The following is a 13,080-nucleotide window of genomic DNA, read 5'->3' on the forward strand; positions in this document are numbered from 1 at the left end:
TTTTTTGAGACAGGGTTTCTCTGTGGCTTTGGAGCCTGTCCTGGAACTAGCTCTGTAGACCAGGATGGTCTCGAACTCACAGATCCGCCTGCCTCTGCCTCCCGAGTGCTGGGATTAAAGGCGTGCGCCACCATCTCCTGGCTGGCTCTGCAATTATGAACTCTTACTGTCCTTGCTAAAGGATCTGTGTTCAGTTTCAACACTCACCCACATTGGGCAGCTGACAACCTCCATCTGGTGCCCCCTTATGCACACATATGCTATACACTCTCCTCTTCCCCTATACATATGTACAATTCAACAACAAAAGAACCAGTATAGAATGGTGAATCCCATTCTGACAGATCTTAGTCAAGTTTAGATTTTCAGTTACTTTGAGTAAGTTGTAAGCAACTTGTTTATAGCCTGATGACCATAGTTAACAATACTATCACCTATCACGTATATTTGTAACTTCCTAAGAGAAGTAGATGTAAATTTTTCTCCTCATACACAAAAAGTAGCTAGTTAAAGTGGTAGATGCTTAACGAACCTGATTGTGGCAGTCACTTTGCAATATGTGAAGTCATCACATTATACACCATGAATTTATTTTGGTATCAATTACATTTCGATAAAATGGAAAAAAATGTGCTGCAGTTGATAATACAAGATTAAATATTGTAGTTTTAGGGCTTCTTCTCCTTTGGCCACAGTCTTGAGCCAGCTCGTTCCGGGTTCATAGTTCATGTGACCTGAGAAATTTTTTTTGTAGCTTCACAAGCAGTTTAAATCAACCTTGAAATCTTTTCTTGAATGATTAACTATGCTTCTGGCTCTTCAAATCTTTTCTTGAAAAACTTCCTCTTTGTTCCACTTCAGATAGGGATCAGAGATAATTAAATCCTCATCTGTTTAAAGCTTCCAGGGAAAACTACCTTTGTGTTCATAGTGTTTACAAATTGGTTTTAGGTTTTCTGTTCCTATGTAATTTGGGGGAGGAAGCATTGCCACTTCTCCAACCTGCTATTTCTGCTGCTCAGTATTTTAGGAAGGAGAGAGCTCTTTCTGAGAGGATATCTTTCTACCTGGGGTCAGAGTTTCTCCTTTTGCCTTAGGGTTTTCACACTTGTTTGAGGACTTCTTCCCCAGCTGACAGAGCCTTAGATTCAGCCATGGAATTTTTTTTTTTAAAAAATAAGGATTCCTGGGCTCCTCATACTTACCCTAAGTTGGGGAAAGACTTAGAAATATACATTATTTGAAGGTTTTCCATATAGTCGTGGAACTGGCTATAGTTGTGTCTCAAAGTATTAACTGTTGTGTATTTCTGGGAAAGCCATAAATAGAGTTTATCAAATTCTCAAAGGGTCAGTGTTGTCAATTACGCTAACATTAGAATTGCCTAAGGACTTGTTAAAGCTTAGGTGTCTGTGTCTCCCTTTTAGGTTCTGTGTCTGTAAGTCTATCGCATGCCCAGGAATTTGCATTTTTAACTATTAATAGTTCTTCAATATGGTTGATGCTACTAGACACAGGAGACTGTTTTGAAAAACAACTGGTCTAGGCCTTGGCTAAGGGTATTGTTTCGGCCTTAAGTTCTGGCGGCAGAGTAACCTTTCAGTATGCTTATCAATTAATAACAGTAATAGATAGAAACACAATCAACTCTAATTGTCACTGCATGAAGGTAAGGAAAACTTATTTTTGGCAAAGGAAAAGCAGAACAAAAGGCCACAGGCAGTTTTCAGAGTTGACCCTGCTAACACACTTAAGCTTCATGAAGAATTACTTCTACATACATACTGTTGAAAGTGCTTTCCTGCTTTGTAAGCTTGAGGCCATCAGTTGGACCTCAACCTCAGCCAACACTCATGCTTTTGAGGCCGATATAAGCAATATAGCATGTAGTCCCTCAACGTGTGTGTGTCTGTCTGTCTGTCTGTCTGTCTGTCTGGGGGGATGTAGGGGGGGAGGGGAAGGAATAGCTTTAAATCAACAGGAATCCTTGCCTAGTCTATCTTACAGGCTATCTGAAACTTTGAAGAAAACTAGGGCTATGGAACAAGTCTTTATTATAATCCATGAAATATATGATTGTGAAAATTTTCTCATTCACAGAGAAATAAACTGTGCATCATTAATTTCAACTTTCTCCTTTTCCACTTAGCTCTGAGGACCTATTTATTTAATCTCTTTACAAGGAAGTGTAGTTGCTGAAAGTGCTTAGGAAGCCAGGCATGGTGGTTGGTGCCTGTAATCCCAGGACATGCAAGGCTGAAGCACGGTAATTGCCAGGAGTGTGATGCTTGCCTGTCTGCCCACTAAGCTCAAGTCAGCTGAGTTAGGGTGAGACTTTGTCTCAAGAAAAAGGAAAAGGAGTGAGGACGGGGTCAAGTTAATAAGTCCTCATTGCTTTGTGGCCTTTGTTTAAAGGAAATGAACCTTTTTTTTAAAAAAAAAAAAATATGAGAGTTGAGATTCAACTTGTTTGTTTGTTTTTTTTTGTGCTTTTTGTAGCACATTTCCTAATGTACAACATGTTAGAAGGAAAGTAAAGGACATTTTACTTGAATCATTACTGTCTTATAATTGAAAGAATCAAGTGCCCAAGTGTCTAGTTAGCTACATAAAGTACTTCTCTTTTCTGTTACTTTTATATGTCAGGACTTGGAATTTCATGTTGTAGAAATATTGGCATAAGTGGTAAATTCTTAAAGGTACATCTTTAAATTTTGATAGCTTGTTTTATTGTTTTCAATCTAAATACTGAAAATAGGCAATCAATGTCATCTTAAATTTACTCTTTTTTTTAAAATATTTATTTATTTATTATGCATACAATATTCTGTCTGTGTGTATGTCTGCAGGCCGGAAGAGGGCACCAGACCTCATTACAGATGGTTGTGAGCCACCATGTGGTTGCCGGGAATTGAACTCAGGACCTCTGGAAGAGCAGACACTGCTCTTAACCACTGAGCCATCTCTCCAGCCCCCCTTAAATTTACTCTTTTAAAATTAGAAATAACTACTGTGTCATATCATGAAATAGAAATCATGAATTCTCTTTTCATTGAAAAGTTCAGCTTTGCAGACTGTTGCTAATATCAGTTTTTTACTATCCCAAGAATGGGTAATAGGAAATAACTGTAAAGCCTTATTGGCTTTTACTGCATAGGAAACAAGTATTTACCATGTGGAAAGGAATTAAACTGGTAAATAAATAGATGTCTTAATACAAACCACAGTGAAATGATTGGGAAATTTGGAAAATGCACTTTAGTGATAGTTTTAGAGTGAGAGGAACAACGAAATTAATCATATGTAAGCATAATGACAGATGTCCTCTTCTGAGGATGTATACTTGATAAGAATCATGGCCATTTATTTGAGATTAACTTCACTTTATTCTGATTTCATAATTATTTCCATTTTTAAGGATTATTTATTTGTATTTTATGTACACTGCTGTTGTGCCTGCTTGTATGTCTGTGTGAGAGTGTTGGATCCCCTGGAACTGGAGTTACAGACAGTTGTGAGCATCCGTGGGGGTACTGAGAATTGAACCTGGGTTCTCTGGAAGAGCAATCAGTGCTGTTAACTGCTGAGTCATCTCTCCAGCCCCCTAATTATTACCATTTATGCTTTACACATATGATTGTATTGATTTGTATAGATTTGTTATTCCTACAAATTATAATAGTTTTTCATTGCTAAGAGATGAAAGATGTGTGGATCATGGAGATCTCATCCTGCAAACTTTCCATGTGGTTTTGTGTCTGTTACGTGAAATAGCCTTTATTTAGCCTCTATTTATTAATACATTTTGAAATAGGATTGTGCTACTTTGTGTTCTGCTACCATTGCAATATATGAACATGCAGCAACCTCTCCTGCTCATTTGTAGTAGCAGTTCTTTTGCAACGTTTGGTTTGATGTTAACTGTACTCTTAAAACATTAAGGAATTTGAAGAAGAAAATAGTAGAATCTTAAAATATTTTATAAACAAGTCCCCATCTGCATGAAAACTGTGATATCTTTTGACTTTTGAGATGAGGTCTTTCAGTGTAGCCCTGGCTGGTCTAGAACTGTCTGCAGATTTGACTAGCCTCACACTCAAGAGATCCACCTTCCTCTGCCTCCTATTACTGGAATCAAAGGTGTGATCCACCACACCCACTTTTTGTATGATTATTAATGATTTTAGAATTTGATTTTTTTCCTTTTGTCTCCTTCACTCACATGTATTGGGTTCTTAGTCTGGAAATCTAAGATTCTCTTGCCTTATACTTGTTTGTGAAATATGTAGGACATAAGATTTTCTTCCTCCATTCCTCCTTCCCCTCCTCCCTCCCTAACTTTTTATTTTTATTTTTTTGAGACAGGGTCTCACTATATAGTGTTGGCTGGCCTGAAACTTGTTATGTATGTTCGACTGTCCTGTAACTCTTAGAGATCCGCTTTCCTTTGCTTCCCATGTGCTGGAGTTAAAGGTGTATGCCATCTTGTCCTCAAGGTTTTCTTTCTTAAGTTTAGGTATTAATTCTTGTTCCAGTTATTCTGGTTTAGTTTTTGAGAAAGGTTACCACTATACTCATTCTGGCCTGGAATCTAATAAATATGAACTCAGAGTTCATTCGCCCTCGTGTCCCATCTTTCCAGGTGCTGGGATATTCACAAGCATCTGATCCCATGCCCAGCTCTTATCATTTGTTAGCTTGAAGATGGTTATGAGATTGATGAAGGGATTGAGTTAATCCCTTATTAACACTGCTGGTAGTCAATACCTGTAGAACTGCCATGAAGCCCATAGTTCATTGACTTATCCTTTGCAAGATATGTTGATAAAAAATATGTTAAAGTCAGGCTTCCAGTATCTTAATATCATATTCCTCCATTTAAAGTTCAAAGGTTAAAGTTTAATACAACAGATGGCAGAATACTTTGCTCTCTGCCAGCCTATGCCAGCAATCATGAAAACAATATAATTTCATACTGTCTTACAGTGTAAAAACCACTCCACCTCCAGAGTACTGGAATTCTTACTGCCATAGCCTACAGAGATATAGTGAAAGGAAATTCGTAAAGATTCACATTAGGAGGCAAGTGGACTAATCTGGGTTAATTCTGAAAGAGCAGTCTCAGGTGAGAAACTCGTAAACAATTCTAGAGTTTTAGAGTGTGTCTCATCAGTATAAGAAAGCCTAGAAAGGACTGGGGATAGAGTTCAGTGAGAAAGTAAGAGAGTCTAGGTTTGATTTTTCCAGCATCTTAAAGAGAAATAGAAACTTAGATGGAAAAGATTTTTTAAAATTTCAAATTCAGCTGTAATTGTAGAATTTCAAAACATTTTTAATTTAAGCAATTGACACAACATCTGCAAAATGCTGTTATCAAGAATATAATGGAAATGAGAGAGGGATACTAATTCTCCAAATTAATTTTTAACAGTTAAAATTTTATGTTATAACCACCAAGGTTGTGTCTTCCCTAAAATACCATAAATTGTGCCAGGAAAATGGCTTGTCTTTAATTCATCTTTTTATCATCAGAGCAAGCAAACAAGACCCCACATAGATTGCTTGACTGAGTGTGCTTCTACTTATGGGGGTGAGTGAAGTGAGCTTCTGTTTGGATTTTTAAATCTGTGTGTGTGTTCACATGCATGACTGTGTAGAGGTCTGGGGTTGGTGTAGGAAGTCTTCCTTGATTGCTTTTCTGCCTTATTCTTTGAATCAGGGTTTCAATCAAACCCAGAGCTCTCCAATATGGCTAGTTAGACTTCTCTAAGTATCTCATCTCCATCATCAGAGCTAGACTTTCCTCCTGCCCTTTACATGGGTTGTAGAGATCTGAACTCAGTATCTCTTGATTTCTTGACAAGTGCTTTTTAAATAGCTGAGCTAACTCCCCCTCTAGAGAGAGGAAGCCAGAAGATGAGTTTATATCTTCTAGAAATAAATGTAGAACTCAGTCTAAAGGCATAAAGCTATAATCTGCAGCCTTTGCAATGTATGCAGGATCTGTATATATTGAGTAATGTAATATTAGTCCTTTGGGTATTATCATGATGGAGGAATTTTGTACTTAAATATTTTCATAGATAATACAGAAAAAAGTTCACTATGCTATAAATATTTGCCAGAATCTAGTTAGACATATTAGGTCGTGTCTAATTGAGGTCCTTGTAACTATGAGTGTTTGTCTACTTTTTTTCCTGTTAGTATGTTTTTGTTTGTTTGATTTTTTTTAATTTTTGTTTGTTTGTTTTGTTTGTTTTAGAGACAGGGTCTCACTACATAGCTCCCTGTCCTGGAACTCACTACCTAGACTAGGCTAGCCTTAAGCTTATAGTGATCTACTAGTCTCTGCCTCCTGCCAGTATTACCTTTTAAAATAGTCTGTAAAAACTGGGCCATTGCACACAGAAAAGCTTTATTCCCTAGTATTTTCCCTTTGATTCTCTCCCTGACCGAAGTTTTTGTTTGTTATTCTTGGAGTTTTTCTGGTCTTTATTGTTGGAAAAATCCCAAGGATTTCACTCTTCCATATGTGTAAAGGTGTAGGATTTACATTTATAAGCCAAACTAAAATGTAACTAAAATGTACATTTAACTCCTAATTGCATTTACACCTTTCTTACATTATTGAAAAGAACAAATTTTCTTTGGAAAGCCAGACAGTGTTGCCTTCCTTTTAGCTTCCATTTACTTTCTCACCTCTGTTGATTTATTCAGCTCGTAACCTGGAAACCAGCTAAAAGGGAAGGAAGTAAGAGATGTGTATTTCTGGTCAGTAACTGGAGTAGTTTCCTCTTCCTCTAGCAGGATTGGTCAGCTAGCAAAGGCCTCTTAGCCTTCACCAGAGGGCAGGGCAGGGTGGGGGTTGATGAACTGCTCCCTTTCTCTGTCTAATCTGAGTTTCCCATTCTTGATAAGCTTTACGAATAAGAGAATTAAGAAGACTTGGTAAGACTTAGCAACTTTCTATATCCTCACTACACTTTTTGTTTGTTTTTTTGAAACAAGGTTTCTCTTTGTAGGCCCTAGCTGTTCTGGAATTCTCCCAGTGGACCAGGCTGGCTTCAAAGTCCCTGTGGCCTCCTGGGTACTAGGACAAAAGGTGTGCACCACCACCGCCTGGCTACTTCACTGTTTTTATGTGTTCGAAACTTGTTAGGATTACAATAGCAAACGTATTAATGTATTTACCAACATGTCAAAAGCCAGTTCAACATTTAAAAGTATCCTGTTGCATGTCACCAGCTGCTTGTATGTATCTCTATAAATCTTTGTTTTGCATCAAGAATTGTCTAGCTAAGTGTTCTACAGACACCTTTTTACTTTATTTCAGCATTGATTAGTTTGAAGTATGTTTAAGATGACTGTTTGGTTCCTCACTAATGATCTTAGTTATTCTGATTTTATCTTAAGGCGGCACGGATGGATGACTGTGACAGTTGGGTTGATCCTGTGGTTCTTTGTGCTGTTGCTTCTGTTGGAGTCTGATAGTACTTGAGCAGCATTTGAAAAGTCTGTTGCGTTTATAATCAATGCTAAGTATATGGTGCATTATTATAAGATTAATCTTGAAAAATACTAAACTTAGACTAATATGTATTGTACATTTTAGAAATGTAGTATAAAAAGGTACTTAAAATTTGATAAATCCTTAGGTATATGATACATTTGGTGGCTCAGAGTTATTTGGGACTCAGAAAGAGATTGATGTATGAGTCTATTGGTTGTCCTTTGTAACATATATAACCGGTTTTCCTCTTCCTGTGTATTTTCTATGTTGTAGGAATGAGTTATTATGATTACATATTGTGATTTTTATTTTTCCTTGATAGCATTATTTAAAATATTTTATGCTAAAGCAACATTTTAGTACCATCCATTGCCTATAAATTATTTTATTTTAATACCACCTATGCTCTATAAAATAAAACCAAATAAAAAAATAGAGTGTATTTACTCTTATACTTAGGATAATCATTGCCTATCACTTCATCTTTACTCCATGCCCATTCTTGGTTTTAGGGTACGGTTTCAATCTAGCCCAGGCTGGTCCTAAGTTTATGCCAATCCTCCTGTACCAGTCTCCCAGTCATGAACCACCACACCCAGTAAAGCTTTATTTTCACATTTTTATTGCATGTGTTTATCATAAGTATGTTTCTTCATGTGATTCTTAAATGGAACTGAAAGCATTCAGGTAAATATTAACACTGAGGTCTCTGTGTCAGGAGCTAGTGTTTTATTTTATGTTGTAAAGATTTAAAATTTGATTGTTCTGACAGATGAGTAGATATGACTTAATGTTTAGCATGAAGCCAGAAATCATGCTTTGCATCTCTGGCCCTTAGGTTGTTGAGTGGCTGAAGTTAATATTTCAGAATCACATAAGCCTCTATTTATAAAATAAGAAAACACTGTCTTGGTCTAGAAGAAATAAATGAGCAACACATGTAATATGAAGCCCTTTAGTACTTTCATTAAAAATTGAAAAGCAATACACAGGGAATTATAATATTAACCAACATAACCAAAATGTCATTTTGATTATAATCAGTGTGAATTTATGATATATCTTAGCATTTGTTTTGTGCAGACAACATACATCCCACTTCAGAGAACTACATTTTAGATGCTACATAGCCACACACTTACTTCACTTAATATTGTGTAACATAACCCTAGAGTTATGAACTAGCTTTCCTTTTGAATAGGGTGCTTCTGAAATGGTTGTTTATATCATTTTATTTTACTTTATTACACCTATTTAATTTAAAAAATTTTTGTTTTCTTGAGATAGCATTCTGCTAGCCCTGCTGGCCTTGAACTCACAGCAGTCCCCTCATCTCCACACGTGTTGATACTATAGGCTTACAGGCTTGTGTCAAATGAAGTGCTTCTCCCCTCCCCCGCTTTTGTTTTTGGAGAGACAGGGTCTTAGGCCAGGCTTTTCCTAAACCCCTAGGTAGCTGAAGATGATCTAGAACTCATTATATTTCTACTTTTCAAGGAAAGGAATGAACCATGACACTCAGCTTCACAATTTTTAAAATTGACTTTTCTCTTGAGTTTTTTTTAAAAACACCTTAAGACAAAATAGCTTTTTACTTTTGAGATTATACTTATGTTTCTCTTTTCCCTTTTCGTTCTCCAAACCCTCTCATATTCCATCCATCTTCCAAACCTTATTGCTATATTCAAATTCACGACCTCTTTTTTAAAATTGTTTTTGCATGTGTGTATATATGCATATATATGTATTCCTAAGTATAATCTGCTCAGTCTCTATGTTACATAGCAAAATAATTTTTAAAAGCCCAAGCCACAGGTTTTAAAAATAGCTTAATGATAAATACTTTTTATTTTTGCCAACTTGATATTACACATTTTTTAGATTCATTTGCTTTCTCGCCTTGTTAATTCTGGATAACAAAAACTTTGTATTTGCTTTACGAAGGAGACAGTAAACTTGAGCTCTTCGTCTCGCCACTAGTCTGTCTTTGTCTGTTGTTAAAATTATGAGCCAGTCTCTATGGCCGCAGCCAAATGAGTAATCACCAGTAATGTGACTCGTGCTGGAAGTGACTCCATCAGCACCTGTGACGGGGGATTAGTTACAGTTTACAGAGCACCGCCTCTTCCCTTCTCTCAGTGCGCCTTAAGCCAAGTACTCGTTCTCATTTGGGTGTCTGTGCTGTTGGAAGCGACTGCAGTGTGTTTCCATGCAGACGGTACAGTGGGAAAGCTTCCTCTAGCTAATGGATGGCTGTTCTCTTTATTTGGAGTATCTTACTGGTTATGTAAGCGACCTCGGGAGAAATTATCCTGACCCAGATCGGAGGATGCAGTAGTGCTTCAGTTGCAGGATTTCTTCGAATCGTTAACACCACAGTGCTGATGACAAAGAGCAAGTTGTAATCCTCATCACTGCCAGGGCTGAGCCGGGCAGACAGAAAAATCGTCATTTGCTGCTCAGAGGCTTGTAGGTTACAGCCTCTGCTCGGGTTTGTGGTCTTGGCTTTTCTTCCTATACAATGACGGCGCTGCAAGTGAGCTCCGAAATGCTTAGTTTGAAAGCCGTTTGCCTGTGATTGTTTTTGAAGACTAAAGAAGTATTTATGCTTGATTAAAAAAATACAGCTCAAGAACAGAATGAAATGTCAGCTATATTTACTGACCTTTAAAGCCTTGGCTTGGATTGCTGAGATTTAAAGATACTTTAAAATTCTCAGGAACTAAGTACGGTTTGTATTTTTCTGCTTCCTTTTTCTTTTGTCTTTATTACATTTGGTTTTGCTTCTTAGCCTTAGGAATTGAGGTCATTGCCTTTTATAGTTCTAGGCTCAGCGCTCTTAGTTTTAAGATTTCTAAAACTATTTAGAAAGAGGTTTACTGTGTCGCTGACAATTTAGTAACACTAAAAAAATTAATTTAAAAACTAGAGTTCAAATGTTTTGAGTATTTAGGCAGACGTGTTTAGACGGCAGTGTTTTAAGGGAAGTAGGAGTATTTGTTTTGTGGGGGGTTTTGTGTTGTCGTGTGGTGGTGATATATATTCCCTTCTCCACCCCCAGCTTGTTTTCTAACAGTATCATGTTTTCAATAGACCTGCTTGGGTGGGAATTTGGACTTTGTTCTTTCAAGCAGTTCCAGTCCTTTTTTTTTTTTTTAATTTTGTAGGCTCAACCTTGACTTAAAATGTGGCCTAGATCATTTTCAGTTTCAGTATTTTCCTTTGTTGAGATTTAAACTTGTATTTTTGTAGTTAATGAGCTTGATTTTTTTTTTTTTACTTGAAAAAGGAATTGTTTAATGTTAACCGGAGATTGTTAGAAACTCTTGCTACAGACATAAACCCCACGAATTTCCTGTTAAGTAGTAGATGGTGAGTTTATTGTGTTTATCTGAGCAGCTGAGCTGTATTTGAGAACGGTAGATGATTTATTTAAAAATATTTTTCGGGGAGGGCTCATCTGTTGGCCTCTTCCTCATGTGAATGGAATGCAGTGCAGCATGGAGCCCCAAACAGGACACAGTTGTTCGAGCATTCTTCCTATAGCGTGGTAGGCCTTTCTAGAAATATAGGTTCTCAGCAGGGTTTATTTTGGCTTTAGACTATTTTTAAAGTTTGATTAACACTAACAGATGACATTAAGAGAGTTTTTAATCCACTAATAAAATGGAAAAAATGTTTTGTTTCAATTAAATGTTAAGTTTTAAGTTAGTGTCTTTCATTTGGGCTTTCAAAGATTCAAGTCCTTTGTGATTAAGGCCATATTCTATTGGGTTTGCTCCCCCTTAGGCTGAGGAAGTTCCTCATAGAATGTCTTTAGAGTGCTGAATTAGTTATGCATGAGTTCTAGTTTCTGTACATTCCAGTGCATCTACAGCAGAGAGACTTTTGCTGTGGATTCATTATTAAAGCTACAGAATCCATTTGTTTCCATTTTAATATGAATATGTTTAATTTTTGATGTATTAGATACATCAACTGATTTGACATCTTAAAAAATCATAGTATATATTTTAACTGTATTTTTCATGTTTGTATTTATATTTTTAAAAAAGTATTAGCTTTAAACTGGCACAGTTGGTAATTTAATATTATTTAATATTTCTTTTACAAGCACTATAAAGTGTTTTTACTTGTTGAGGATATGTTTTTATTTTAAATGTAATTAGACATGGTATCATTTGTAAATGAGCCTTTCTACTGTCATACATTACTTGCCACCTACATTTTATCAAAGGTTTTCAATTAAATACCTTCAAATTTGGAGAAGTTTTATCTAGAAATTGAACCCTTTTATAAGTTAACTGAAAGTAATTTGAATTATGTTAACTAGCTGTGTTTTATGTCAATACTTCTGGTCTACCTTTAAAATGAGAGCTCTTGAAGATCTTCTCAGGAATGTTTTTGATATTATAAAATGACTGGTTCTCAGGAAATGCAAAACACCTGTATTATTTGCCTAAGAAAGAGGCACTTAGGACTAAGTTTACTTGTGTCAGATCCTACTAAATTGAATTGTGTTTTCAGCCACTTAGTTAGTAATCTTTTGTGTATCTTTTTTTGTTAACCTTTATGGCTTGGCCTGAAGTGTTTGGAAAAGAAACAGATAATGTCCAAAGATTGAAAGTCCTCTTGAAAATGAGCCAGTGTTTGTTTATTTACCAAAGCTAAACTAATAGGACTATAACATGAAAACTTTTCTTTGTAGAAATAAGGTAAATTAATGGCTCTTCATGTTTACATATTTTATATAACCAGATAGCACATACTTTTTAAAAAGTGAGTAAATTCTATTAATAAGTAATGATAGGATTTTATGAAATAGTAATTTTAGGAATCTAGGCCCAAGAAATTGAAAAAAAAACTGATTATCAGTGAACAGTGATAGATAACCAAGTAATGTGGAAATTTTTTTATTGTGAAAATGTATTTTCCCACACAAAATATTTTGATAAATATCTAATACTTGAAAGGCTAGGCTGGAACATAGTAGAACAATATTGTAATTAGATTTAATTATAACAAATGTTAAAAATAAGCCCAGTATACAAGAGAGGGTTTTATAGTTTTTGGTTCTAGAGATAGAGGATTCTTGTACATGCTAATAAGTTAGCATATGCTGTTACCCCTTGTTCTGAAACTTCTCTGTATTATTTCAATTAAAGAAAATGTTACTTGCTCAAGTTCATTATAGTATAAAATAGAGTAGAAATGAGGTGTGCTTGAAATATTTGTTCTTGTGTTCTTAGCTAAAAGGTTGTAGATTGCAGTGAATCCAAAGTCCTGTTAGGGATTTCTTAAATGTAGAAATTAACTCTTTAATTTTAATTTAGTTTGAGTTCACTTCAAACTAAAAGTCTTGGCTTTTCCCCCTCAGAGTGTTTTGTGTTTAAGACTTAAGACTACAAGTGGATAAACACAAACACCAGCAGTTTTAGGGATGGGGAAACATTTATTTGTCTCTGGGAGAAAAAGCTTTGTTTTGTGTCCAAATGGAAACTCATATTGCCTTGTAATGTGAAAATTTCTCTCTCTCTCTCTCTCTCTCTCTCTCTCTCTCTCTCTCTCTC

General features: G+C 35.9%; 1 protein-coding gene across 7 annotated transcripts in view; it reads left to right on the forward strand.

Moving 5' to 3' along the window:
• The window catches only part of Jmjd1c (jumonji domain containing 1C), a 169,385-nt gene that overhangs the window by 83,362 nt on the left and 72,943 nt on the right, over positions 1-13,080 (forward strand). The window contains exon 1 of one of the 7 annotated variants that reach the window (XM_005360138.3): positions 9,703-10,241. The exons of 5 other annotated variants lie outside the window; for them this stretch is intronic. The gene's annotated coding sequence lies outside the window, so the exon portion shown is untranslated. Of the gene's footprint in view, positions 1-9,702; positions 10,242-13,080 lie in introns of those variants that run through there. One more of the 7 variants, XM_013351167.2, reaches the window with a different exon arrangement.

This window comes from Microtus ochrogaster, linkage group LG2 (genome assembly GCF_000317375.1).
Source record: "Microtus ochrogaster isolate Prairie Vole_2 linkage group LG2, MicOch1.0, whole genome shotgun sequence".
Classification (NCBI taxonomy): Eukaryota; Metazoa; Chordata; class Mammalia; order Rodentia; family Cricetidae; genus Microtus; species Microtus ochrogaster.